We start from the raw sequence: 27,503 nt of genomic DNA, 5'->3' as shown, positions 1-27,503 counted from the left end.
TTTGGAATCTTTAGGAAGAAGAACTGGATGCTTCACGTCAACTGTTTATTCGGTTTCTTCTAATCTTCCCTTAATTCGAAGAATTTTATTTTCATCAAGAAATGGTTCCAAGCTGAATGTATTAGAGCTTGGAGAAATTGACTTGTTAGACTGAAGAGCCTTAATTTCAGGTGTGAAGAAATCCATCTGGGCTTTACGAACACAAAAAATTTCAGTGTCCTGAATTTCAGAAGCACTTAATGTTCCACTATCAGGAGGCAGTTTTCTTTCCTTAGCAACTAAACGTCTAATCCATGCCACAATTCTGAGATATTTCAGCACATTACTGAATTTTATTATATCCAATAGTTGATCATCTCTTTTCACAACAATGTCATAAACAGATATCTTACTACGGCGTTCTAGTTGTTTATCGTTTACCACGTCAAACTTCGGTTGAAATGGCCAGTCTATAAGTTTGTTTTGTAACCATCCTGGTCCAAACCACCAAAGTGAGCAATTTCTTAAATTAGCAACAGTAGTTCCTCGTGATATGAGGTCGGAGAAGTTATTCTTTCCCACGGCAATAATGCCAATTATTGTTTTCAGTTAGTTTCTGAATTTCATAAACTCTGTTTTTGATGAAAGATTTAAATCTTTCGGGAGATCCATGAATTCAAAAATACGTTATTTGAGAATCAGTCCAGTGGAAGGGGATTACTTCGTATTTTAAAGATTTTGCTATTTTATCACTCAATCTAGCGGATAAAAGCGCACCCAAAAGCTCCAATCTAGGAAGTGTAAGGGATTTCAGAGGTGCAACTCTACTCTTGGAAGCAACAAAAACTGTTTGAAAAGTTCCATTGTTCAAAACTATTCTCAGATATACCACACATCCATAAGCTTTCAAACTAGCATCAGAAAAGCTATGGAGTTCTATTTGTTTCACATCTGCATCTAATATTCCTTCTAAATAGTAGCGGGGAATTCTGAGGTGGTTCAGTTCTTCAATTTCTTCGTACCAGGCTTTCCATTTATAACTAAGATCAGGTGGCAGTTCATCGTCCCAATCAATTTTGGCAGACCAGATTTCCTGAATCAGACACTTTATTCTTATAGTGAAAGGGCCATAAAATCCGACAGGATCAAAAATACGGCCTGCGGTTTGCAATAGAAAACGTTTTGAGTTGATTGACGAGGAAATGAAATTTGTCAAGTGCTGAGTGTCAAAATAAAAATTATCATTATCCGTATCCCAGTTAATTCCTAACACTTTGATCGGGACAACTTCAGGAGATTCTTGCATCGAAAATTCTTTGCGATGCCAAATATCTTTGAGTTCTTTGGAATTAGTATGCCACTTATGTAGTGACATGCTAGCTTCATTAAAAATGTTCACAATTTCTAAACTTGTTTTCAGGGCTTGTTCTAAATTTTGGTGACCACCAATAATGTCATCAACATACAGGTAATTGTTTAAGAGTTCTACTGTTTCAGGATATATTTCTGAATATTTTTTAAGGTGATGCTTAATAGTAGCAGCGAGAAGAAAGGGACTAGATTTTACTCCAAACAAAACTCTTGTAAATCTAAAGATTTTCAAACTCTCATTGTTATCATTAGGATCATCTTTCCAAAAGAATCGTGTAACGTCCCTGTCTTCTTCATTTAACTCTATCTGTAAGAATGCTTGTGTAATGTCCGCTGTAAAGGCTATCGAATTTTGTCTAAATTTTATCAATAAATCAAAAATATCAGGATATAGGTTCGGACCAGTGTATAAACAGTCATTTAGAGAGAGTGTTTTTGGTTTATGGGCTGAAGCATCATAAACTATTCTTAGTTTGCTTGTTGCTCTATCATTTCTGATGACTGCTCTATGAGGTAAATAAAATAGGGTTTTATCATTTTGATTGTCTTCTTGAACTGGTTCAATAATATGTTTTAACTCGTAATCCTTTAAAACCTCTGTGTATTGAACAAACAAAGAGTTATCAATTTTAAATTTGTTACTCAATTTCTTAAATCTTTCAAGTGCTATATCCCTATTATCTTCCATTAAATGTTTTGAATTCGGTTTCCAAGGTAATTTTACTTGGTATCTGCAGTTCTTATACCTGATATCAGATTCGAAAGATTTCATAATTTCTAAATCAACAGTTTTGTCGTTTTGAGTATCACTTTCCAAACCCAAGTTTTCTAGCTTCCAAAACTGTTGTAACTGATCTGATATCAAGTTTTCATTTACAATTACTTTCATAGTTAATAATTCACTATGATCATTATTTACTTTACCCTGCAAACACCACCCAAATAAAGATTCTGTGGCTACTACATTTCTTGAAATTCTTTTAATTTTACCAGTAATTATAGAATAGTAGAAATCTACCCCTATGAGAATATCAATTTTGTCACTTTTTCTACAACAATCTGCTAATTGTAGATTTTGTAAAATTTTATTTTTCTTAGCAAAGTTAAAATCTGGAGGAGAGATAACAGTATTGGATATATTTTCGGTTTCAAGAAGCTCAATATATATATTAAGATTAGGATCGTTTACATTTTCTAGTTTTGCTCTAACAACATTAAAGGTTTTTTCTAACGCACTTTTATCACCAAAGGAATAAACAGAAAGTGATTCTTTTCTAACAATCGGAAGTTCCATTTTAGTAGATACATCTTTGGTTATGAAAGATCTCATTGAGCCATTATCAAAAAGAATTCTGACATTTTCAGATTTATCATTATTTCGAATCAATGCAGAAGCCGTTTGTAATAATATTTTATTAGATCTATTTTCATCGGAATTATATGACGAAACAGCGGAAATAACGCTCGAATCCGACGTTTTCTTTTTAGGTTTTTCATTATCTTTTTTCTGATGGAATGAATAACAAATGGCTTTCAAGTGTTTATTAAAGCAGAAGGCACAGTTTATTTTTTGTTTACAATTTTGGATCCGGTGATACCGACCTAAACATAAAAAACACCGCGATTCACTTTTTAAGATCTCCTTTTTCTTTTCTATACTTAAAACTTCGCAATCCGCAGATTTATGATTTGTGTTCCCGCAGAACAGACACTGCGATTCGGATGACGCCGCAAATAACTCAACTGTAGACGGCTTGCTCGTTATGGCTGGAGAATGTTTATGTTTGAAGGGCAAATGCTTTTCCAATCGCGAATATTTTTCTCTAGAATTATAATTAACAGAAGCCGCGCGTTCTCTACTGAATACTTCGTTCCTCAAAAAGGCTAACAAACCTTTTAAATCCCAATTTTGGTCTTTAATTTTTCGGCTATAATCAAGAACGAATTCATTAGGAAGTAATTTCAAAATTAAAGGAGTTAAGAGATTTCCGTAGGTATGAGTCTATTTTTAATGCTTCAAGATTTCTTATCTGTACTTCGGCGTGATCTAAAAGTTTTCTTAATCCGTTTATATCATTAGGATTTCTAACAGGTGAAGTACTTAAGAGTTGTCCTAAATGCGAATTAATTAAGATGTTCGTTTGACCAAATCTGGAACGTAACAGTTCAAGAGCAGCTTCGTAATTATTTTCGGTGAGAGCGAAACCAGAAATAGCTTTGGCGGCTGAGCCACCAAGAAAGCTTTTTAAGTAAATTAATTTTTCTATTTTTGATAAATTCGGATTTTTATCAATCGCATTTTCGAACTGACCTATGAATTCTAACCAATCCGAAGAATCACCATAAAATTTAGAGATCGTTAATTTTGGAAGAGGAGTGAATTTGTTACTTTCGTTTTGGGATTCTGTAACGGTTTCATTAGAAATGTCTCTATTTGCATTGTCCGAATTTTTCAACTCTTCCAACTTTTTCTTTCCTCTAAACTGCCACACTTGAATTTTCTCTTCATATTCCAAAGCGGATGAGATTTCAAGTTCAAATTCGTCTTCTCCGACTTTTAATTCTCGTTCTATTTCAGCGTCTAAATTGCTCAAGGATTTTGATTTTTCGTTTAACTGGTCTAAAATTTCTTCCAATACATTTACATTTATACTACTATCATCTTTATTCAGTTCGGTTTCAATTTTCTTTAATATCTTGGACACTCCGGTCCTCAATACCTTTCGTTTCGATTTCAGTTTAGCAATAAGATCTTCCATATTATATAAAAATAGAAAATACAGGCTTACCTTGGCTGTCTTCGCATAAAATGATATCCAAAATTAAAAAACACAAACTTCTAAATTGGCCAAAGGTTCTCGGCACCGATGCACCATATTGTGAAAGGTGGTTCTAATTCTAAATGAAGTGAAATATTTCAACAATCTACAAAAATAATCATTTTATTTACAAAGCAACTTTCGTTGCATCGAAGGTTCACTGCTAACTACGTCGCAAACTAAAAACTAACATTACTTTTCAGAAGCGAAGCGCCCTCTAACTGCGATACATAAATCATTTGGGGGATTTTTCCACAGCAGATGAGGACAAATTTCAGTATCTTTTAGAAGCAATTGAAGAAGGTTCATTGGCCAGAGATTTAGTTGCAAGTTTTCCACCATTTGGCGAAAACTTATAATACTGCTGAAATCTCATTTTGCTAATGATGAACTCTTAATTCAAATTTTATGTTCGTGAACTTTTAAATCTAGTTTTAACGCAAGCAAAAAGTGGCGAAAATTTTACTTTGCAGGTTCTTTATGATAAATTGGAGACTCAGCTGCGAGCATTAGAGGTGTTAAGGGCAATATCTGAAAAATATGAAGCAATGTTATATCCTTTAGTAGAATCAGCTCTGCCAGAAGTTCTTATCAAGGAGTTGGAACGCAAACATAACCATGTAGAAAATAAAGACAAGATGAACCTGTTAGGAAACTTATAAGAATTTCTTCGTTTGCAAGTGGAAAGTGAGAACGGTTACAACTTGCTCGATCAGGGTTTGTGAATGATGAAGAATCTGAAAAATTTAATGTGAAAGAAAACATTTTCACTGCAGTTTGCATTGTATCTAATAAAAAGCAAGCTGAGCTGAGAAAAATGGCAAGCATTGAATATTTTGTAAAATCATTTCATAATACTTCAGAATAGTTTAAAGCTGCTGAGATGTCACTGGAGTCAAAAAGGGAAACACTGAAGAAAAGGGGGGCTTGTTTCATCTGTTTGAAACTAAGACACAATTCTAAGATCTGCAAAGCTTATTTGAAGTGTATTATATGCAAGAAAAAACATCATAGCATTATGCATTCAAATATAAATCAACCAAAACAAGACAAACAATCTGAATCGGATGCACAGGTTCTTTTGTAACCAAAAAATTTGCCAACATTATTGTTAACTGTATTTGTGAAAAATCATCAATGATTACAGGTCCGGAAACGTTCGCGGATTATTTGATACTGGTACTCAGAAATCTTTCATAAGTAAACATATTGTGGAGAAACTAGGATTGAAACGTGTAGATCAAGAAATGATGAGTCATGGACTTTTTGGTAGCAGTGAAACTGAACTTTTTGGTAGCAGTGAAACTGAACAATGTCTACAATATTACATTACAAAACTTGTGTTCAAATTTCAAGGACACTATTTCAATTTTGGAAGAAAAGAAGATATGTGGTGCAATTACACGTGGAGAGGATCCTGATATTTATCAAATTTTGAAAAAGAAAAATATACGTTCAAGTGATACAAGAGAATATGTGCCTGCAATAGGTTTAGTAATAGAAGCAGATTATCTTGGCACATTATTGACTGGAAAAATGAGCCCATTCATAATAATTTGGCAGCTATTAAAACAAAACTTGGATGGATGCTTCAAGGTAAACAAAGAAACTACTCAAAATCTATGGAGAGTATAGTACATGCTACTAATTTAGATCTGACGAAATATTGGAGCCTAGATACCATCGGTATAAGATGTCTTGCAGAAGTACAGTCAAGGCAGGTACCGATGAAGAAACAGTAGATTTTTTTTTCCGTAAAACTATTAAAAGAAACAAAAATGAAGTATGTTTGACATGGAAAATTGGATGTCCATAATTAGAAACGAATAAAGAATTAGCCACTATACGGTTAATGTCAACTACCAAAAATCTCATTAGATCTGGACATTTAAGAGAATACAATGATGTGTTTAATGGGTTCGGAATGGAATTATTGAAATTGTAGATAAAGATGAGACAAAGGAACACTATTTACCACATCATGCTGTTATAAAAACTGATGTAACAACAACAAAAATTCGCCTAGTTTTTGATGCGTTGACAAAAGATTCCAAAGGAAATTCCTTGAATAATTGTTTAGAAAATGGGCCAAATTTATTAGATTTGGTACTCAAATTGATAATGCAGTTTACAAAAAAAGCAAATGGCATGACATAAGAGATCAAAAAAGCATTTTTACAAATCAGTTTGAATCCAAAAGTTAGGTAATATTTTAAATTTTAGTGATGAAAGGTGTTATCGAGATGAGAAAAAATAATCATTCTCTGACATTGTAAAGTGTTATTTGGTGCTTCTCCTAGTCCATTTTTACTAAAAGCAACTATAGCTTACCATCTAGAGAATGCTTTAGAAAAAAGGAAGCAAACAGCTTGTCGACTCAAAGAATCTTTTTATGTGGACAACTGTATTACGAGTTTAGAAACTAAAGAAGAGATAGAAAAATTTATTTATGAACCTAAGCAGCACAATTCGAACTACGAGGCTGGGTTACCTTTGGAAAAATTGTAGAAGAGACACATGACAGATTCATTTCAATTCTAAGTCTGTCTTGGGACACTGAAACGGATGAACTTATGAACTTTTCTGTGGCAGTATGGTTGAAATTCCAGAAAAAGGTCTTACTAAAAGAGTTGTGTTATCGGCTGCCCAAAGATTATTTGCCCCTACTGGGATAACATGTCATGTCCATATTGATACCTAAAGTATTGCTTCAAAACATTTTGAAAAGGTAAATTAATTGGGACAATGTACTGCCAATAGATATATCAAATAGATTTCTAGCCTGGGTCAAGGCACTATCTTTATTGAAAGAGTGTCAGATTCTATGAAGACTCGTCTCAGGTCCATTTGAAAACTGCCGAATAAATCTACACTGTTTCTGTGATGCCAGTGAAGTTTCCTATGCTGCCTGTATTTTCTTACATTCTGAGTTTAATGAGAAGATTTCTGTCAAGTTAGTAACGAGTAAGTCAAGAGTGGCACCTACCAAAGAGATTACAACTCCTAGATTAGAATTCTTGGGAACTTTGATCTTATCAAGATTATATGGTCAAGTAGTATGCCAACTTGAATTGAAAGACAATATAGTGTATTTTTGGACTGATTCAACTGTTGCTTGGATAAAAAAAGAGAGAGTTCTTGGAATACCTTTGTAGGAAACAGAGTCACAGAAATAAGAAAGAATACCAACCCAAATGACTGGCATTTTGTGCCAGGGCATATGAACCCTGCAAATTTGCCTTCAAGAGGTTGTGATGCTAAGAATTTATTGAAAAGCAAATGGTGGAAAGGTCCAAAATGGTTAAGTCATTGATGAAACTTTGACTGGATTGGAAGATAGAAAAACGATAGTCAATAATGTGGAGAATGGATCAGTTAACTTCACTGACAATTTACTTTATTTCTCGAAATATACGAAGATTCTTAGAATGCTTGCCTGAATACTTTGTTTCATTAAAAACTGCCAGTGAAAAGAAAAAATTAAAAAAACTGAGCTGACTTATGAAGAAGTTCAATAAGATAAAAGCTGTTTGATAATATTAATTTAGTAGGAAAATTTTGCCAGAAGAAAAATAAAAATCTTGAAAAGCATGCAAATAGTCAGAAATAAAAATGGTATTGTTCAACTTAGAGCAAAGCTTCTCTTGGGAGATAAAGAGGAAAATTTCAAGTGTCCCATATTGTTGCTCGGGAGTCATGAGATTATTCATCGACTGGTAAAGCAAAAGCATTGTGAACTACAACATGCAGGACTATGAACTCTGATTGCCAGTTTAAGAGAAGATTACTGGATTATTTCGATCAATAAATTAGCAAAACAAGTTAGCTCTAGTTGTATTTCATGTAAAAGATTCAAAGCCAAACCTACAGAACCACCTTTTGCACCTCTTCCTAGGGACAGAATAAAGGCTGCTGCAGTTTTCGAAGTTTCAGGGATTGAACTCACAGACCCTTTGTATTTAAGTTCTGGCAAAAAGACATCAGTTGTACTTTTTAGCTGTGCCATTTATTGGGCTGTCCATCTTGAATTAGTCAATTCCCTGTCAACATAAGTTTTTATTATGGCTTTAAGAATATTCTTTGCTCGAAGAGATAGAGTAAACATAATCTATACTGACAACTTCATTGGTTCAAACAATGCTCTAAAAAATTTACATTGGGAGGTCATGTCGTTTTCCACTATCAAGAAAATCAAATGGAGTTTTAACCCTCCAACAGCTGCCTTGTCGGGAAGATGGTAGAAACGCATAATCAGAATGTTGAAAGATGCTAAGAAGAATTGTGAGCAGAAAAAGTCTTGACTATTGAAGAGTTGGAAACTATTCTATGTGACTGCGAAGCTACAGTAAATTCTAGGCCATTTACATATATTGAAGACAATTCGAAAGGTCTGGCCATTAACTCCCGCATGTTTCTTACAAAGTATACCTAGCAGTGAAACAACTGATTAAGACGAAATAGACAGTAAAAGACTAAATATAAGATTGCATTTTGTACACAAATTAAGGCAGGATTTAAGAATGAGATTTCGGAATGAGTATTTAGCAATGTTGATTCATAAAGGTAAGAGCCGGGAAGAAGCTTTAAGAGTTGGGGCCTAGAAACCGATAGTGAGTGTATCAACTGGCCTTTAGGAATCATCACTGAAGTCTTTTCTGGTGCAGATGGGCACTCAAGAGTTGCCAGAGTGAGAATAGCTAATGGAGAGAAGTTGAGAGCATTCCAGAAACTTTATCCGTTAGAAATCAATAGTTTGGAAAAGTTACTATTCATTGCTCAAGATGCTCGAAAGGATCAAAGTGCCTCTCTGAAGATGAATCAATACCCTGCAGCTAATAATTCAGATTCCAGTGAAGATGATGATTCATCACCCAAAGCCCCAGATTTTGTCAGTACAGCTGGTCGATAAGCAAAAATTCCCAATGACTTGTTTTATAACTTTTGTTGCAATTTATAGTTATCCTACAAATTGCAAGGTGAGTGGGTGTTTGAGTGATACAAGCTACAACTCAATTCTCTTTAAGTTTTACATTTTGAAAAATAAGCTCTATCGTTTTTGTAAATATACTGCTTCTAATTTTTGTAAATATCTGCAATTAAACATGTTTTTTCATATTAAATCCATAGTTATCTTCAAATCTTTTAAAACATTCCAATTCAGTCTCAACACGTTTGCGGATATAAAATGACACACATTGAGATAGAGGGTCCATTTCATCTCCATTCCAAGTAAATCCAAAAGATAAATAACTTTCATTATATTTTTTATAAACAATTTTTCTTTTCTTTTCAACAATCTTAGTGCTAGTAGATTGTTCTGGATCCATCACCTGCGAATCATCACTTTTCCGTTTAGTCAGTCCTAGACATTTTTCCAAAAATCTAAGAGTGCTTTATTATTTCTTCACAAATATTTAAATACACAATATATTACAAATTTTTCAAAATGATGCTATTCTCAAATCTCGTAAAAGTAGGGAATACAAAGCAACAAGAAGACAAAATACCTGCTGTTAGAGACAGTAAATCGACGTATGAAAATCATTCTAATTGAAAATAGAGCAATATGAGCCCAGAAATGGTGGCTGGGTAAAGTGTTGACATGCTAATAAATCGATTAACTTTAAAAGAATTAATGAGATACTATTATCTTTTTATAGGAGCTTATTTCCTATTAAATGCAACATCCATTTCTATTATGTACTCATTTTAGAAACATTATGTAAGACACATTTTGCTATGTCTATGGCTCAAAGAATATTTGTAAAAATAAAAACAGATTATTTTGCTAAAGTATATGAGCAGTTATTGACCCTGAACAAAGCTCATATAGCAAAGATTTATAAGTTTTAGGGGAAAAAAAAACTTAAAATGAAAGTTGTCTTGAGAGGTTGATATTAGATGAAGAGGGGTGGCAGACCCTCAGACCCATCCCTCCTGGGTTCTCTTCCTCGAAATTGGGGGTTGGAACTGAACTAAATTGCACTGTCATCTATATGGTTCTCAAGGCTATTGCCAAATGCACTCCTTGCCACAAAGAATTTCATGGTAGGTGTAAACTTGCACTCCTTGCCACAAAGAATTTCATGGGCTTCGAATGATTATAGGTCAGACAAGTGAGCATTAGCAGCAACAAGAAAAATAATGAATTAAAAAATTATTATTCAATATGTCAAATTTTTTCTAAGTTTTATTTTATGACAACTGAATTAACTGTTCAGCATTACAGATATCTACAAATAAAATAATAATAATAAATGTAATAAAAATAAAATGTAATAATAATAAAATGTAAGTAACAAGACATTGCTTACCACTGGAGCCATATTTCTCTTATAAATTTATATCTTAAGCTGGTGATAAACATCTTTCCGGATCTGTCCCTAAATACTCTAATACTTCTTCATAAGTCGTAGGATGAGCAATTTTCATATTTTTGCTGATTTAAACACCCAAAAATAAAATAAATATAAACAGTGTTATTGACAGTAACACAGACACCACAGATAAACACAAAATCATACAGGAACTTATCTGGACGCACTTCTGAAAATAAATTTAAAAAAAAAAAAAAGCTTACTACACACATTAGTACTTTTTACAGGAAAAAAGCACTATGCTGAAAATTTATATTTCATAAAAAATGCAAAAGTTTCCAGCTATTTGGTATGAACAGACATATTTGACTATAAAAGTTTTTGCTATCATAAATGTAGAGATTACAGAAGACAGTGCATTAATAATTTTAAAGGGAAACCCTTTGTTTTATTTTTCTATGACATTTTTTTTTAATTCTGTGAAACGGGATTTAAGTATCATGTATTAAAATTAATAGTATTCTAATACCACAAATATTATTTCATATCTCAATACGTCAAGAAAATATAAGAAATAACTTTTAGTTTCAAGATAATAGAAAACATTAAGAGATTATATTTAATGTATTTAACACTTTAGACAATACATATCTTTTTAAAAAGCCATAAGAAGTAATAGAATAATAAACTGAGATCACAGTAATTAAACCAGAAATGCTTCTGGTGATTTAACTGTGTTCTCTTTGCAATGCTCATCCTTTATTTAGTTGCTATTAGAAGCAGTAAATGCAGCTAACTTGCCAAAACTTTTTGCTTTAATTAATCTGTACAGAATTTTTTTTGGGGGGGATTCTACAAATCTATTTATTGCAGATAGTTCTAGCACTCAGAAATAGTTTTATTTACTATTTAGGTGATTTTCATTGCTTTGTATACAAAGTACAATGTCTGATCTAGCTTACATATTTAATAAAGATACTAGTATATGCATGTTAGAGTATTTCTCAGATATTTGTTATCCAGTGGAATGGTACAAGACCATTTAGTTGTGTTAGTCAAATAGTTTTAAAAAAAATTTACCCTTCTTTTAACTTTTTTTCCTAAAATCTTATAATTTGGCACTTTAATAAATGAAACTACAGAATGAGAGGAAGGAGTTTAATTAAGTTTTCTTTCTGTACATTATGTAAAAATTATACTTGATTAGCTAGCTATTTTGTCAAATATTCACCAACATTTATATTTCTTAAAGTTACTCCTGAATTAAGGGGAGGGTCTTATTTTTGAGTAAATGTGGTATTATCTCATTGTGGTTATGGCAGAATATTACTTAAAAAATACTTTTATTCTTTGAGTCATTTGTTGGGGCTATTGCTAGCAAAATAATTTTACCATTTTTATTCTACACCAGAATAATTGTGGAAAACCTTTTTGTCTTTTATCTTAAATAACAAATAGAATGCTCACAGCATATCTTATTAGACTGCATGTCATCCAAAGTGCAACTCGTAAATTCATAAATGTTATGAAACTCATAAATGCTTGCTTAAAATGAAAGCATATACTATTAGCACTGAAATGCTAATAAATTCTTATAATTATTAATTGAAAAACTAGCCTAAATGCACATGCTTCTCATATTAGCCCTAGCAACAAATGCTTATCAGCATGCTTATTATTCATTTTAGTGTGTCATGTATCCATTAAGAGCTATATGCACTCTTAAAAACGTAAGTTTAATTACGATAAAGCGTGCAAGAGCTACTTATCTAAGGAAAGGGATGCGTTTGTGAAGGACTTCCTCCAGGAAACTGGCTCTTATTCATTTTACAGGTTGGAGAAAATTCCCATGCAGCAAACAGTTTGTTGGGATTCAAATTGAGGTTGAATTACCAGCATTCAGTTATCTTATCCACTTGGCCACAAATAGGCTTATTCTAAAATGTATATTTAATTTTTAAAACTTTCAATTACATAATAGTAAGGGATCTATCTGTATAATAACATAATTCTTCACTTGTGTCACATCATCAAAAGATTATTAAATATTATGTAATCAAGCATTAGATCTCTCTGAGGCACATGGTCTTGCTCTCATTATATTGGATTAGTGCAGACTGACTAAATTTGACAGACCGACTATAATTTTTTTTTTTTTTTTTTCAGAATTAACCCGCTTAAAATTTCAAGGGAAAGACACACTTACTCTACATTAATAGAAATCTCCTTCGTATATTTCTGTACTGTATTTTTATATTTAAGAAAAATACACACATACCTTTGTAAATTGCAGAAATTCTTTACATCAGCAATATAAGCCAAAAGGAAAAAAAAAAAAAAAAAAAAGCTATACATTTAAACCTTTTACGACCAAGGGCATATAAATATGTCTAGCAGCCCATCGCAAGCTATCGGCATAGACTATGGACACAAATGTGCATTCAGTGAAGGCTTTGGCTTTAGAAATTATTTCTATTGTGTATGTCCAACACTTGCACAAACCTCATACCTCATTTCTTGCTTAGCACACACGAGAAAAAATGAAATCTCGTTTATTTGGTCAGTCATTCCATGGTTGCATGCCGCTTATGCAAAGTGCTTTACCTCAGAGCAGGTAACAGTCAAAGGGTTGAATTTTCAAAGTTTAAGTGAGAAGTAGTCAAATAAATAATAAAAGAAAAGAGATGATAAAGATGGGATGCCAAAAGTAACACAATTTTGCAAATACTTTGTTTTGCGAAATATTTTTTTGCGTGCAGATATTACAAGAAACTGTTTAAATAGTGAGTTTAAAAATATTTGCAATACTTGGAAAATCCATAAAAATTACACAACCAAATACATTATTCTAAGAAAAAAAAATATATTTAACTTTTTATGTTATTTTGCGCCAAATATTTTTCATGAATGCATTAATTTTCAAATAAGTTAATAGAATTAGTAACGGTAATTTAAAAAAATTGTTGCCTTCAGCCGGATTTGTCTTTCATTGCCAATGATGCTTGGTTATTAAAGAAAAAGAGAGGAGTCTTAATTAATATTTTAAACATTAGCCAAGATGTCTTCTAAATTTTTTCAGAAATTCATGATAAAAATAATTATTTTATAGTCCTCTATAATTATACATGATTTAGAGAAAATTGATGAACTCAAGATCATTACGTAACACAATAATGTGGTATATTATTGCACTATGTACTATAATGTGGTATGTTATTGTACTGTGACTGAACACTGATCACAAACTATCTATCTGTTTAATTCTTTAAAATTTTTCTGTTAAAATACAGTGCAGGAAGTACCTCAGATTTGGTTGTTAGATAATGAATTTAATCTGGTAATCCTACTTTTTTCATTGTCATGTAATGATTTTATCTTGGCAATTGTAACTACAGTTAATGGGATTGCACGATGTTTCTCTCTCTGTCACGTGTTATTTGCTTTTCAAATGCTATTTGTTTATTTTGAAACTCTATTTTTAAACATTGAAAATCTGATTCCTATTTCAATTTCAAGACATTGGCGTGGCCATTGTAGAAAATAATGATTTAGGTTTTTTTTAAAAAAATTGTTTTGAAATGAAAGGAGAAAATATCTACGTTAAAGTGGTGCATGGAAATGAGTTCAGTTGTGAAGGAGGTTGAATGCTCTGTGTTAACTGTAAGGTATGTATTTCATATTTTCATGTATCATATACAATCAAAAGTCTTTAATCCGGACTCGTCGGGACTTCGGCGATTCCGGATTATAGATCATCAGTTTAAATCTGGTAAGATGGCATGCAGAAATTATAAAATTAAAAATATGAAACCATAATTTATAAAATAATGAGCAATTATGATCTAAAGGGTATCAAAATTTACAAAAAGAAGCTTAATATTTATTTGTTTACTTTATTAAACATTTCTTTCAACGCGCGCGTGCGTACCTTACGCATAACCGAAATTAGAAAATTGCAACTAGAAAACTATTTGATTTGTATTCGTGATATTTATAATGACGAGGAATTTGATTTAAATCATATCAAAGACGGAGTACATCGAAATTAAATACTACATTTAGTAAGGAATTATAAGCCAAATAAAATAAAAACATCTGCCCTGAAGATAACGATAGTGCTGACAGATCAACTTCCAGTTCATTGCGCCCCCCCCCACGTGGAGCAGCGTGAAATTGATAAACAGATTTTGGAACGGTTAGATAAACAAAGGATATACCTTTATCCATTTTTTGTAGCAATTCGTTTTTTGTTTGATGGACATCGAAACATACTTTCGTTTTCTAGATCCTTTGGGAGCTCCAGCATCGGAAATTCTATTTGACATAATCTAAAGTTCAAGCTTACTTTATAAAATTGCTCTTACAGTCTGCAAAAAATAATAAGTCGGATCCAATTCGAAGATTAAGGAACAACGCAATCATGAACATTAACTGAAATAGATAATTAGACAATTTTAGCTTATACCGTCTGTTATACATTAAACGCGCACGCGAAAACGTATTCTGTGCTTGCGCAGACGCATATGCGCAGTCATAAATGTCTTGCGCGCATGCGTAAAACGCCTATGAGCATGCATCAACGCGGCGCATGCGCAGAAAGATTTTAGCTTTGATGTCTGGATTATAAATCATTACGGATTATGGGTATCCGAATTAACGACTTTTGACTGTATAAAGGCTGTTTGCACATTTCTAGATGATTTTTATTGTAATTACAAAAAAAAATTTACCTAAAATTTTTGTCTTTCAAATTTTTTATTTGATATACCTTATTCTTCACTATCTTTATACACCTTAATTTCCACGACAATACATCCTTTTGTAGTATTGGAAGAGGTATAAAATTGCTCTCAAACAGCTTTCCAAAGCTTATGGAGGTCGTATGTTGATGATTAGCAAACCCACTTTTTAAAAGTCCAAAATGCACAAAAATACATTGGTGATAGATCAGATTTAGGGGTGCCCTGATACCTATTTCATGTTCCATTTTTTCCCTAGGAAATTAACAGTAGATTTCGATGTGTCACTGCTTGCTTTGTCTTGAAACAGTTCTACTGACTAACCACAGTGTGAGTAAAAAGAAGGTATTTCATATTTGATATTTGGGTATAAAATATGTTTTTGATATTACGTGGAGTTGATCATAATATTTTTCTCCACTCTTTATTTTTAATTTTCCGTTACATGAAAAACCAGTAACAATCATGAATGTTTTCTTTATAATAATGCCTAAAAACTTTCTTTACATTCCTTAAACCACGAAGATTTTTTTCTTGAAGAAAGACAATGCACATTATGTTTTTACACTTTCTTAAGATTCAAATCAGCATGAATCACTTTATTTATAGTTGACTCTGAGCATTTTAATGATTTTGCAACTATCCTTTCATTTGGCAGATTCTTTTAAAATAAAAAATTTTACTTTTGCAACATTCTGTTTTTTCTTTGGATATGTATTTGGAACACTTTTTCCACTTGAAACTAAATTTTGATATTTTTTCCCTTTGTTATTGACAACAGTACTTATTGAAGCTATAGATATCTAAAAACTATGGCTTTTACAACCTTTTTTAATAATTAGATATGTATAATTTTCTTTTGAAAGAACACAAACTTAGCCTTCCATAGATTGCTTTTCTTAGGTGAAACTTTGCATTAAAACAAAACTGTCAAGTAGCAGACAATAATTTATACTTTCAAAAATATAGTTGCAGTTAAAAACAAAATTCAAAGCAGATTTTTTTTTTTTTTTAAACATCAAAACAAAATCAACTTAAATGTGTGTGAACAGCCTCTGTAATCCTTATTTCATAATTTAGAATCATAGTTGGTTTGCAAAGCCAAGTTTGTCCAATTCTCAGAATTTTTTTTTTTTTTTTTTACAGAGAAAACTGATCACTGTGTACATGAGGAGTAAAAAAACAGTAATGTATCATATAATACACTGGTGTGCAAAAATTAAGGACAAGACGGTTTTTTGAATATAACTTTGTACAAAAGCTTTCCAAATCAACACATTTAATACCGTAAGATCCCCAATACGTAAGGACATGAGTAATGTAAGCAACACTTACTAAAAGAGAAATAAGAGGGATAAAAAGAAGCTTTATTGAAAAAGTAGCATGGAGAGCAATGCGACTGAAGGCCGAAACATCCCTGTGATGGGTGTCCAGCGGTCTTTAATAGGGGATATGATCTCCCCTGACTGCTAGGCAGGTTTCACAGTGTCTGCCCATGCTGAGAATGAGGGTGTCAATGAGTTGTTGAGGCATTGCTGCCCATTCGTCTTGCAGTGCCAATCGAAGCTCCGGAATCGTTACTAGTGGTAAGGTACGAGCTGCCAAGCGTCTGCCTAGGAAATCCCATACATGCTCGATGGGATTGAGATCCAGAGATCGTGCCGGCCAATCCATATGTTCAATATCCTCACTCTCTAAGAGCTGTTTGGCAGCTACTGTGCGATGACATGGTGCATTGTCGTCCATGAAAAGGAACTGCGAACCCATAGCGCCTCTAAAAAGATGCACATATGGAAGAAGAATCTCGTTACAATAGCGGGTCCCGTTGACTGAACCTGCGTCGAAGATGTGAAGGTCTGTACGACTACCAAGCATGGTGCCTCCCCAAACGAGAACACCGCCACCCCCATACCTGTCCCTTTCAATGATGTTCGAGGGATGATTGCGGCTTCCCCGCTCTCTCCAGATCAGTATGCGATGAGAATCGCTACTCAGACTGAATGTGCTCTCATCTGTAAAGAGTACTCGTCCCCATTCATAGTCTCTCCAATTCCGGTGTTCCCGGCACCACAGAGAACGCCTTCTCGGATGGGCAGGCGTTAGAGGTACACACTGAACAGGGCGTCGTGCAAACAGACAACCACTGTGCAGTCTTCTGGCCACGGTAAAATGTGATATCGGCCGTCCAGTCGCCTGTGTCGTGTGTCTAGCGATTTCTCCCGCCTGTTTCTTCTGGCCTGTAAGGCAATATACCGGTCATCTGCGGGTGTGGTTCCTCGTGGACGACCACTACTAAACCCCCGGATAGCTGTTCCTGTAGTTTGAAATTGTCTCCAAAGTCGTGAAACGATGCTGTGAGCAATTCCGAACTCTGCAGCCACACTTGTCACACTGCGGCCTTCCTCCAACTTCCCAATGATTCGACCTGGGGTAAAAGCATCCAGATGTCGTCTAACAGATTGATTATTCACCATTTCTCGCTGAGGCAGCAACTCGGTGTGATTTTAACTGCTATACGGCGTGCAATCTCTTTGCCAGAAATACTGATCTTACACCGACAACATGCTTTATACTACTCAGACACTCCCCCACTACGTCTACCTGCATATCTGCGATGTGCTACCGTACATCACCTTACTTAATCTCCTGATTGGTCTTTCTGTCCACTCTGCCTCTTCGTTCAGCTGATATGCTAATTTTTCGACTTTCCTTAATTTTTGCACACCAGTGTATGTATACTGTTTAATGTACATAAACGTTATTTAAGAATTGAGATATATATTTTAAATTCCTAAAGTGTATTTTCTTTTGATACGTTGATAATGTTTGCCAACCTGCAATAAATATTGATAGTCTGGTAATCCTCCTGAAAAAGTCACTCCTTTTATAAGTAACTTTTACTTTTTTACTGTGCATGTACAGATCATAGTGCTGGCATGCAGTTCTGTTATAAGCTGGAAGAAACAAGTATATAGTCTGTACAGGACACTCCTGAAATTCATGGATGACTGCAACCCCATTTCAAACATCATTAATTTCAAATAACGCAAATATAGCTGAGAAATACTTTAACACATGTATACATACATATTTTCAAACTACTTAACTAGTGAAGCAAAAAATATAATTTTCATTTTATTGTATCAAAAATTAGTTTAAATTTTACAAAATTAATTCACTCAGTTGCCCATCTATTTGGTTTCTCAGCAATCAAATATATATATATATATATGTGTGTGTGTGTGTGTGTAAGAAAAGTAAAGAAGATTAAATTAGCAACGTAAATTTCTCTTCTCTATTCGAAAAACAGTAACCCCTCTCTGCACTGCCTAATTTCGAGAAAAATCTATGTCATATGACTCATACATAATTCTGGTGATGTAAATGGAACTAAAACTCTTAACAGCCAATAATAATTTTACTGAAATATTAACCATCCAATCAGAATGCTTTGAGAACCAAAACTAACTCAGTCTAACTTGAGATTTCATCCTGAACATTACCCATTTGTTTTCCACGCTTTGGCCTAGCTACACTGCTGTCTGTCTGCTCTGCTTTCTTGCAACAAAATTATCAAAGATGTAAGCCTTTCGGAACAGGCACATTTAATGTGCCAACTTGTGTGTAGCCGCAAAATGTTGCCGAAAATAAAACTGAAGATTTAATCTGCCTTCGCCTTTCCTGCTCTTGAAATTATTACACACACACACACATATATATATATATATATATGCTCAGCCTAACTTGCCTTTTTTGAGGGGCTATTTTCTGGGAACTACTACATTTATCTTTTTCTTTGCTAACAATTGAGAATTCAGTAAGAACAGCAAGATTTTCTGGTGTAGACAATGGCTTTTCACGAAACCCTTTAATACATTAGATTCAGTAAGAACATTAGATTACAAAAAATCCTTTTAAAACATCAGATTTTTATCATCCTTTAAAACATTAGATCCAGTAAAATATTTTGGTGTAGACAATGACTTTTCACAAAAGCCTTTAAATACTAGATTAGAATTTTCAGTATGCATATTACTGTTAGAAAGAAAAAAATTATTCATGAAATATAAAGAAGTTTGGTAACCTGATCAGTTATGTAATAAATTATCTCTAAAACTTTTACGAATAAGCATATGGTTTTGTAATGAAAATAAATAACATCTCAATCTGTGCAGCATCTAAGCTATTACTCTGTTGCTACACTTATTCTGACATAACGTCACTCATCTAATTCAATGAACATTCAGCGACAGGTTCACAGAACCAACTTAAAGCATATTTAATCAGTTTTTCAATATTTGGCGTTTCTGTTTGGCATCTTCTTTTAGTGCAAATAAATTTTACAATATCAGCTTTTCAGTTTCTGTTAAAAAATATATATATATATATATATATATATATAGACAAACTTAGTCAGATAAAATCTTTGACCTCTTACTGAACTTTATGTATTTACGTAGTTTAAAAGTTTTCAATTTCTTTCTCTGAAATATATATTTGGTTCTAAAACAGAATTTGAAAAAAATTTTGATTTTATAGTGTTACATATTACCAAGTTTGCATTTCAAAATCTGGAAATTCTGGATCTCAGAAAATAAAAAATTCAGAATTCTGGCTGTATCTGGATCACTCCATAATCACTCTTGTTCATTTCTTCAATGTCTTTCTTTCTTGTGAATTTTTGTCTTGAGATTTGTTGCTTTACAACTTAATTTTTTATGAAAAATAAAATTGGGAATGGGGATCAGATATATATGCTACAAAGCATGGAAATAATTTTAGATCTACTTAATGTCTGAACTATGATGAAAAAATTTATTACTAATTAATATTATTACTTCAGTTCTTATTATTTATGTAAAACCTTAAAGGAGGTTAAAAATTATTATATGTGGCACTGTCATAAATTCATTTACTAATGGCTGGTATTTATTATACTGAATAAATTTTAAGTAAGTGCATCATAAAACCTGAATTTGATTAATGAAAAACATGAATATGCTGTAATTGATTAAAAAGTATGAACATACAAATGAATGGCTGTGACTGCTTAGAGCCTTATCAAACTAGACAACATTTTAGGAAATACAGCAATCCTTTGCAAGTAAGCACTTGTTCTGAATTCAGTTCCTAGAACTGATTTCTACATGTAATGTTTAAAATGAAGGCTCAAAGCTGAGTTGCTCATAGCTCATCTTATTAGAAGAATGAAAATCAAAGAAAAAATTCCCAAAATGGTTTAAAAAGATCAAGTTAAGTTATTACTAAGAGCTTAAGCAGAGTCACTTGTAAAAAGTATGCAAGAGTTAAAATTTCTTGGAATGTAGTGCTAATAGTAAACAACAGGGGCGTAGCTAAAAGAGGGCAAGGGGGGCATCTGTCCCCGGGTGCAGAATTGAAGGGGTGCCAAACTGATGTTACGACATTTTAGAATTAAATGTTTTCCATCTTTGGCAAGCAGTAGGGGGCACAAAATCTTCAGTTGTCCCTGGGTGCTCAAAACCCTAGCTACAACTCTGGTAAACAATAAACCTATGCAATGGGATGTCAGCTGAAAATGGTTCTTTTGAATTAAATCACTCCAGTGGCAAATACAGTCACATTTTAATTTCTGGTGGAAAATGTTTAGAGATTGTCTTTAGGAAGATACTGAACATATCATTTCATTTGCAGCGTATCTTTTCCTGAGTAGAAACTCTTCGAAATAGGACTCTAGGTGGTGACGAGCTGTTCTACGGTGCATTTTATTTCACAGTTTAGCATTTATCCACATGTGTTCTATATTTTACGCATATGTGCCAGTTTCAAGATGGAAGAAATTATATTTAAGATTTAATTTGAAATGAAAATACCCAGATTGTTCAAGTTCTTCTGTTTTCTATTCCTTCCAACAGTCAGAAAAAATGGCCATTCCTTCTTTAATATTCTTTTTGTTTTTGTTCATTAGTGTAGTGGCACTATGATCGGAGACCATTACAAGAGATGTTTTGTGACAAGTGCCCTCCAAAACCCACTGTGGAGGCAATGTTTTTCCAGCATTATTTTTACATTGCCTGAATATGCTTTCATCGATCTTCACAATACATCTGATGCCACTGATTTTCTCCTTTTCTGCTGCCACCATTTCAAGAGTGCAGATCTCCCGGAGATAATTGTTCAAAACCACTACCTTTCATTGGCCATTCTTACTTGCTTCTTGCAGAAAACACCTATGCTAGTTTTTTACACCAGCAATATATGAAACATAAAGCTGTTGTGAATATTAATCAACTACTTTCGAGTCAGTTTCCTACATGCATTCTAATATTTTTTTGCCACGTACGGATGTTACACTTTCAAAAAATGCGATCTTCACTCATGTATAGCTTCATTAGGTGTGAAAGTTCACATTCTTGATTTTCCAGTAGCATGCCTAATGATGCAAATAGTTAACTGCCTCTGTTTCCTTTTGAGGTAAGCTCCATAGATCCATATAAATCAAAGGCAAGGTAAAAATTTTCTTTGACATAAATCCTAAATGAATAGATAACTATCTAACCAAGCTATGTGCAAACATGGAAATGCTCAGAATATCATAAATTGCCATAAACCATGAAATAATTGACGCTTAATTATTGGGGTGCAATTAACGGCAAAGAAACTTCAAAACTGGTAGGCTTCTTAGAGATGAGCTACTCTGAATTCAAGAAAAGTGCTCAAGAAAAATTGCTTAAAAAAGTGTAAATGCTGCCAGTTTGGAGAAAGTGAAAGTGCTTATGAATGCAACTAAATACTTGATCTCATTGAACATGAATGGACAGCCAATTATATTTAAATATAACATGTAATCAAGAAAACTGATTTTAATATTTTTAAATGCTAGACGATTGTGTTGAAAAACATTACTAAAAATGGTTAACAGCTAAAAAATTTCTCTAGTCTAATAACAGCAACTAGTGCTGTTGGCTTTTTCCATTTATCCTGTCATTTTATTCACAACCATCTTCTGCTTTTCATGAAAGTTAAACTGTCTGATTATCATCCTGATGAACAGACACTAATTCAACAGCAACTTCATGAACAATATTTGTTTGACTATCTTTACAATTCATACATATTGGTTTGTTCATATACAGTAAAAATAATCTTTTTATAAGAAACAAGGAACTTAGGAAAAAAAATCTACATACTCGATGGTAGCATTTTTACATATATGTGGTACTTCGAAGTGCGTGTAACTGTCACAATATGTATACTTGCAAATATGTCAAGAACACGGAAATTCTACTATATGTTGTAACTGATTTTGTGGACAATCAGAACTACCAAGGTTTATATTTAGTTGCCAAGAATTATACAAGGCAATGATAAATTATCATACTTTGCTTTTATCAAGGTGATATTCAGAAGTGTATGTATGTATGTTCCAGATACAAAAATGTATGTACACTGAGCGAAAAAAAAGGGGGGGGACAGTTCTATATATCCCGCTCTACTCATTCGATTGACGAAATTCAACTTGCAATTTTCATGTCTTGAAAGCGCGACTTTGGATATCTATTAGATTAATATATAGCATCGTTCTAATACAGTCAAAAGTCGTTAATCCGGACTCGTCGGGACTTCGGCGATTCTGGATTCTCGATTTTTCCGGATTATAGATCATCAGTTTAAATCTGGTAAGATGGCATGTAGAAATTATAAAATTAAAAATATGAAACCGTAATTTATGAAATAAAGAACAATTATGATCTAAAGGGTATCAAAATTTACAAAAAAAAAAAAAAAAAAAAAAAAAAAAGCTTAATATTTATTTATTTACTTTATTAAACATTTCTTTCAATGTAAGTTGTTTAAGTTGCTTCATTTTTTATGTGATAATACATTATCTTTAATTCTATTAAACAGACATAATTTCTTGTTCAGTTACAAAGTTCCGCTGTTCAAGTCCTATAATTGCTGTGTCTACCGACTAATTTGCCAATCGAAATTTTTTCGTTTTCAATAACCTCTGTTACTTTCTTCGCTATCAGAAGCGAATTATAATGACGAGGAATTTGATTTAAATCATATCAAAGACAGAGTACATCGAGATCAAATACTACACTTAGTAAGGAATTATAAACCAAATAAAATAAAAACATCTGCCTTGAAGAAAAGGATAGTGCTGACAGATCAACTTCCAATTAATTGCGTGCCGCCGCATTAAAGATAAACAAACGTTAAAGTTTAGATAAACAATAGATATGCCTTTATCCATTTCTTGCAGCAATTCCACTTTTTGTTTAATGAACTTCGAAACATACTTTCGCTTTGTAGATCCTTTACATATTAATAAATATATATCAGAAATTCTATTTGACATAATCGAAAATTTAAACTTACTTTTATAAAATTGCTCTAACAATCTGCAAAAAATAATAAGCTGGATCCAATTCGAAGATTAAGGAACAACGCAATCTGCAACATTAACTGAAATAGATAATTAGATAATTTTAGCTTAGCTTATACCGTCCGTTATACATTAAATGCACACTCAAAAATGTATTTTGCGCACGCACACAAGCATATTCGCAACCGTAAAGGTCTTACGCGCATGCGTCAATATGACGCATGCGCAGAAAGTTTGTAGCTTTGAGGTCCGGATTATAGATCATTCCGAATTATGGGTGTCTGAATTAACGACTCTTGGCTGTATTAGTTATTTTGATGCAAAATCAAACTTTTTCTGAAATAGCATGCCGATTGTTTGTGATATTTTAATTCTACGACTCAAATTATGCCAAACTACCAAGTTTTGTAAAAATCGCATGAGTAGTTTTTAAAAAATGAGCTCTCAAAATTTTAGCTCTTCAATGTTAATTCAGTTTGGTATATATTTATTAAACTTATTTGATTCTTCTTTTCACATTTTGAAATGTAGGTTGATTTCAAATAAAATTCACCCAGTTTTTATGATTTATTTTTAAATAATTTTTATACATTTTTCAAAAAAATTGTGAATTATAATTTATAAGAATCTTACCATCATCTTAAAGTAGACATATTTATGTAATTCTAAGCAATCCTGCAAAAAATTAGTTTTTTTAATTCAAAACTTCCAAAGAAGATATACGTGAATTTAGATATTGGCCAGTTTTGAAATTTGGCATATTTGTTGAAAGCGATAAAACATAAAAAGTGATTTAGACACTTTGCTAAAATTATTTGGAAGTAGAAACGATGTGCCTTTTTTCCCTCTCATGTACAATGTAAAAAGGTAGGAACGAGGTGCCTTTTTTTTTCTGCTCCATTATAACGGAAGGTTAAGGAAAATTGGTAGCCACATATTAAGAAGTTAAAAAAATTTCGCCAAGATAAATTTTTGAATTTGTAAATAAACTTTGCACCAAATTTTACAAAATTTAATATCTAGGCATAATTTGAGTCATAGAATTGAAATATGGAGAAAAATTGGTATGTTATTTCAGAAAAAGTCCGATTTTGTGTCAAAATACCTATGTTAGAACAATGCTATATATAAATCTAATATACAGTGCAAAGTCCGAAATCTGGACGTCCATTATACGCAATGATTTAAAACCTGGACCTCAATGCCACAAAAAAATTTTTTATTGATGCTTTATGCATGCACATTTGACTTTTTCTTCCAAAATAAAACGTGTGGAGATTTTCACTTAAAAATTCTGATTCTTAATTTCACTTAGGCACTAAATAAAATACCTCGTTATGGAAAAACAATCACGTAAGCATAAATTTATGAGATTAATAATTTGGCTCCATAGACTATCTACTTGGCATACATCTCAAACGGAAACATTCACCTATTTTATATCCCTGACGCCGACCTGGCAAGTCATTATTTATTATACAGTCAAAAGTCGTTAATCCGGATTCTTTGGGACTTCGGCGATTCTGGACTATCGATTTTTCCGGATTATAGATCATCAGTTTAAATCTGGTAAGATGGCATGCAGAAATTACAAAATTAAAAATATGAAACCGTAATTTATGAAAGAAAGAACAATTATGATCTAAAGGGTATCAAAATTTACAAAAAGAAAAAGCTTAACATTTATTTGTTTACTTTATTAAACATTTCTTTCAATGTAAGTTGCTTCGTTTTATGTGATAATACTTTCTCTTTAATTCTATTAAACAGACATAATTTCTTGTTTGTGCTCATGTGACCAGTCCGGCCAAAAGAACCACGAAACCAACAAAACTTGGCAAAATGCCAATAAAAGCTGAATATTTCCTTTCATTTCCTCCAGGCTGAGTAAAACAAATCGTACTGACAAATTCTGCTTCGCCCAAGTTTTCTCGGGATAATAATTAACTGCAAAGTATATGAACCCAGGATAATCAGGCAAGCGGTTAAACAACTTACACTGAAAGAAATGTTTAATAAAGTAAAGAAATAAATATTAAGCTTTCTTTTCTAAATTTTGATACCCTTTAGATAATAATTGTTCTTTACTTCATAAATTTCGATTTCATATTTTTATTTGTATAATTTCTGCATGCCATCTTACCAGATTTAAATTGATGATCTACTATCTGGAAAAATCGCGATTCCGGTATCGCCGAAGTCCCGACCAGTCTGGATTTCAGACTTTGTACAGTATATCCTAACTCACACTTCGAAACACGAAAAATGCAATTTGAATTTTGTCAATTGGCCCAGTAAAACAGAAGATATAGAACTTTCCCTTTTCTTCCCCCGCAGTGTATGTATGAATGCACACGTGTTCTTGAATCTGATCTCGAAAACTGAAAAGTACCAAAAATTGTGAAGCAATTGAAAATGTGTAGAATAAGCAAAATATTTTAGTATTTGATAAATAAGTCAGAAATGTATGACAGTATTAACTTTAAAATGTTGAAAGAGTATTTTCTGTTATGAATTGTATATAACTAAAAAAGAAACTTATAATAACCAGTGAGAAACTAAAAGTTAAACGGTTAGAATATATTTAAAGGTGCCCCCTTGGATTATCGCTAAGTCGTTGCTTCATTTATGGTAACTTGAGTAGTCGAATGTTATAGAAACCCTATTATGACGTAATTAGTTGCATGATTTCGGTGAATTTGAAAGATCGGAAAGGATTTGTAATAGATTTGTGTGTTGGATGTTGGTTAGGAAGTCCGCTGGTTAATTAGTAGTCTACATGGTAAAATGACTGAATGTGACAAGATTAATTTGAAGTTTCTGTATGATTTGGAATGAAAGCATTAATTGACTGGTGTGTAAATGAAGGTTTACTTAGTAGCCATTATAAGTGCCTTGTTTGTATGAAGGAAAGCATATAGTCAAACAGATGATACCGGCACTACGGAGGATATTTTTGACTCTTACTTCTGTGAATTTATGTGGCGACGCCAGTATACAGATTCTAGTTTAGATACTTTTAGAAAGTTTTTGGATACTGTTAAGAAATTGTGTTTGACTGAAGACACAGAAATTTCTAAATAAGGTAAGTGGATATTTCCTTTGTGTAGTGCTAAAATGAATTTCCTTTTGTATGTTATTTCATTGTTTTGATTTAAAATGTAGTTTATTGAGATTATATACTTTTTATTTGGCTCTAGTATAGAATTGGCTGCTTCTTTGACTTCTTAAGTGAAAATAGATCTATGTGTACATGGACAAAGTCAAGGGATTGTGCAATGCCAAGTTTGTGCAATTCTTTGTATAGTGAACTTCTTATTTTGGCTTTGTGTAGCGGCCATTACACAAAGCCAAAATAACAAGTCAAAGAAGTGAACAAACTCGGTGTCCACGTACCGCCAAAAATCACCAATTTTTGCCAAGAAGCCTCTGTAAATTTATTTTTAGCAGTTAACTAAATGGTATTATGAAATTGGTAAAAGTATAGTTTAGGGTACCCCTTGGCGATTTTTGGCGGTACATGGATACCGATTTTGTGCAATTCTTTGACTCGTTATTTTGGCTTGCGAAGCGGTGATTTTTGCGCCACAAATCAACGCTACACAAAGCCAAAATAACAAGACAAACAATTGGACAAACTCGGTATCCATGTACACAGACTTATTTTCACTTAAAAAAAAAAAAAAAAAAAAAACACGAATTGCACAAAAATGGTATTGCGCACTCCTTCGACTTTATCCATGTACACGTCGACATATTTTCACTTTAAAAAAAAAAAAATCCCCGAATTGCACAAAAATGGCATTGCACACTCTTTTAACTTTATCCATGTACACGTCTACCTATTTTCACTCAAAAAAAAAAGAAAAAATTCCAGAATTGCACAAACTTGCATTGCGCACTCCCT

At 32.8% G+C, this 27,503-nt stretch overlaps 1 long non-coding RNA gene across 3 annotated transcripts in view; it reads right to left on the bottom strand.

Annotated features, from left to right (window-relative positions):
* Window positions 1-27,503, bottom strand: part of LOC146999120 (uncharacterized) — a 58,342-nt gene that overhangs the window by 29,637 nt on the left and 1,202 nt on the right. For all 3 annotated transcript variants that reach the window (XR_015041162.1, XR_015041159.1, XR_015041165.1), the window contains exons 2-3: window positions 23,590-23,676; window positions 10,484-10,608 (exon numbers count right to left, since the gene is read on the bottom strand). This is a non-coding gene — a long non-coding RNA (uncharacterized LOC146999120). The remainder of the gene's footprint in view (window positions 1-10,483; window positions 10,609-23,589; window positions 23,677-27,503) is intronic.

Source organism: Stegodyphus dumicola, chromosome 1, assembly GCF_044657685.1.
Source record: "Stegodyphus dumicola isolate Sdum_Otavi_A_Nest chromosome 1, ASM4465768v1".
Lineage (NCBI taxonomy): Eukaryota > Metazoa > Arthropoda > Arachnida > Araneae > Eresidae > Stegodyphus > Stegodyphus dumicola.
This window is presented reverse-complemented; position numbering and strand designations above follow the sequence as displayed.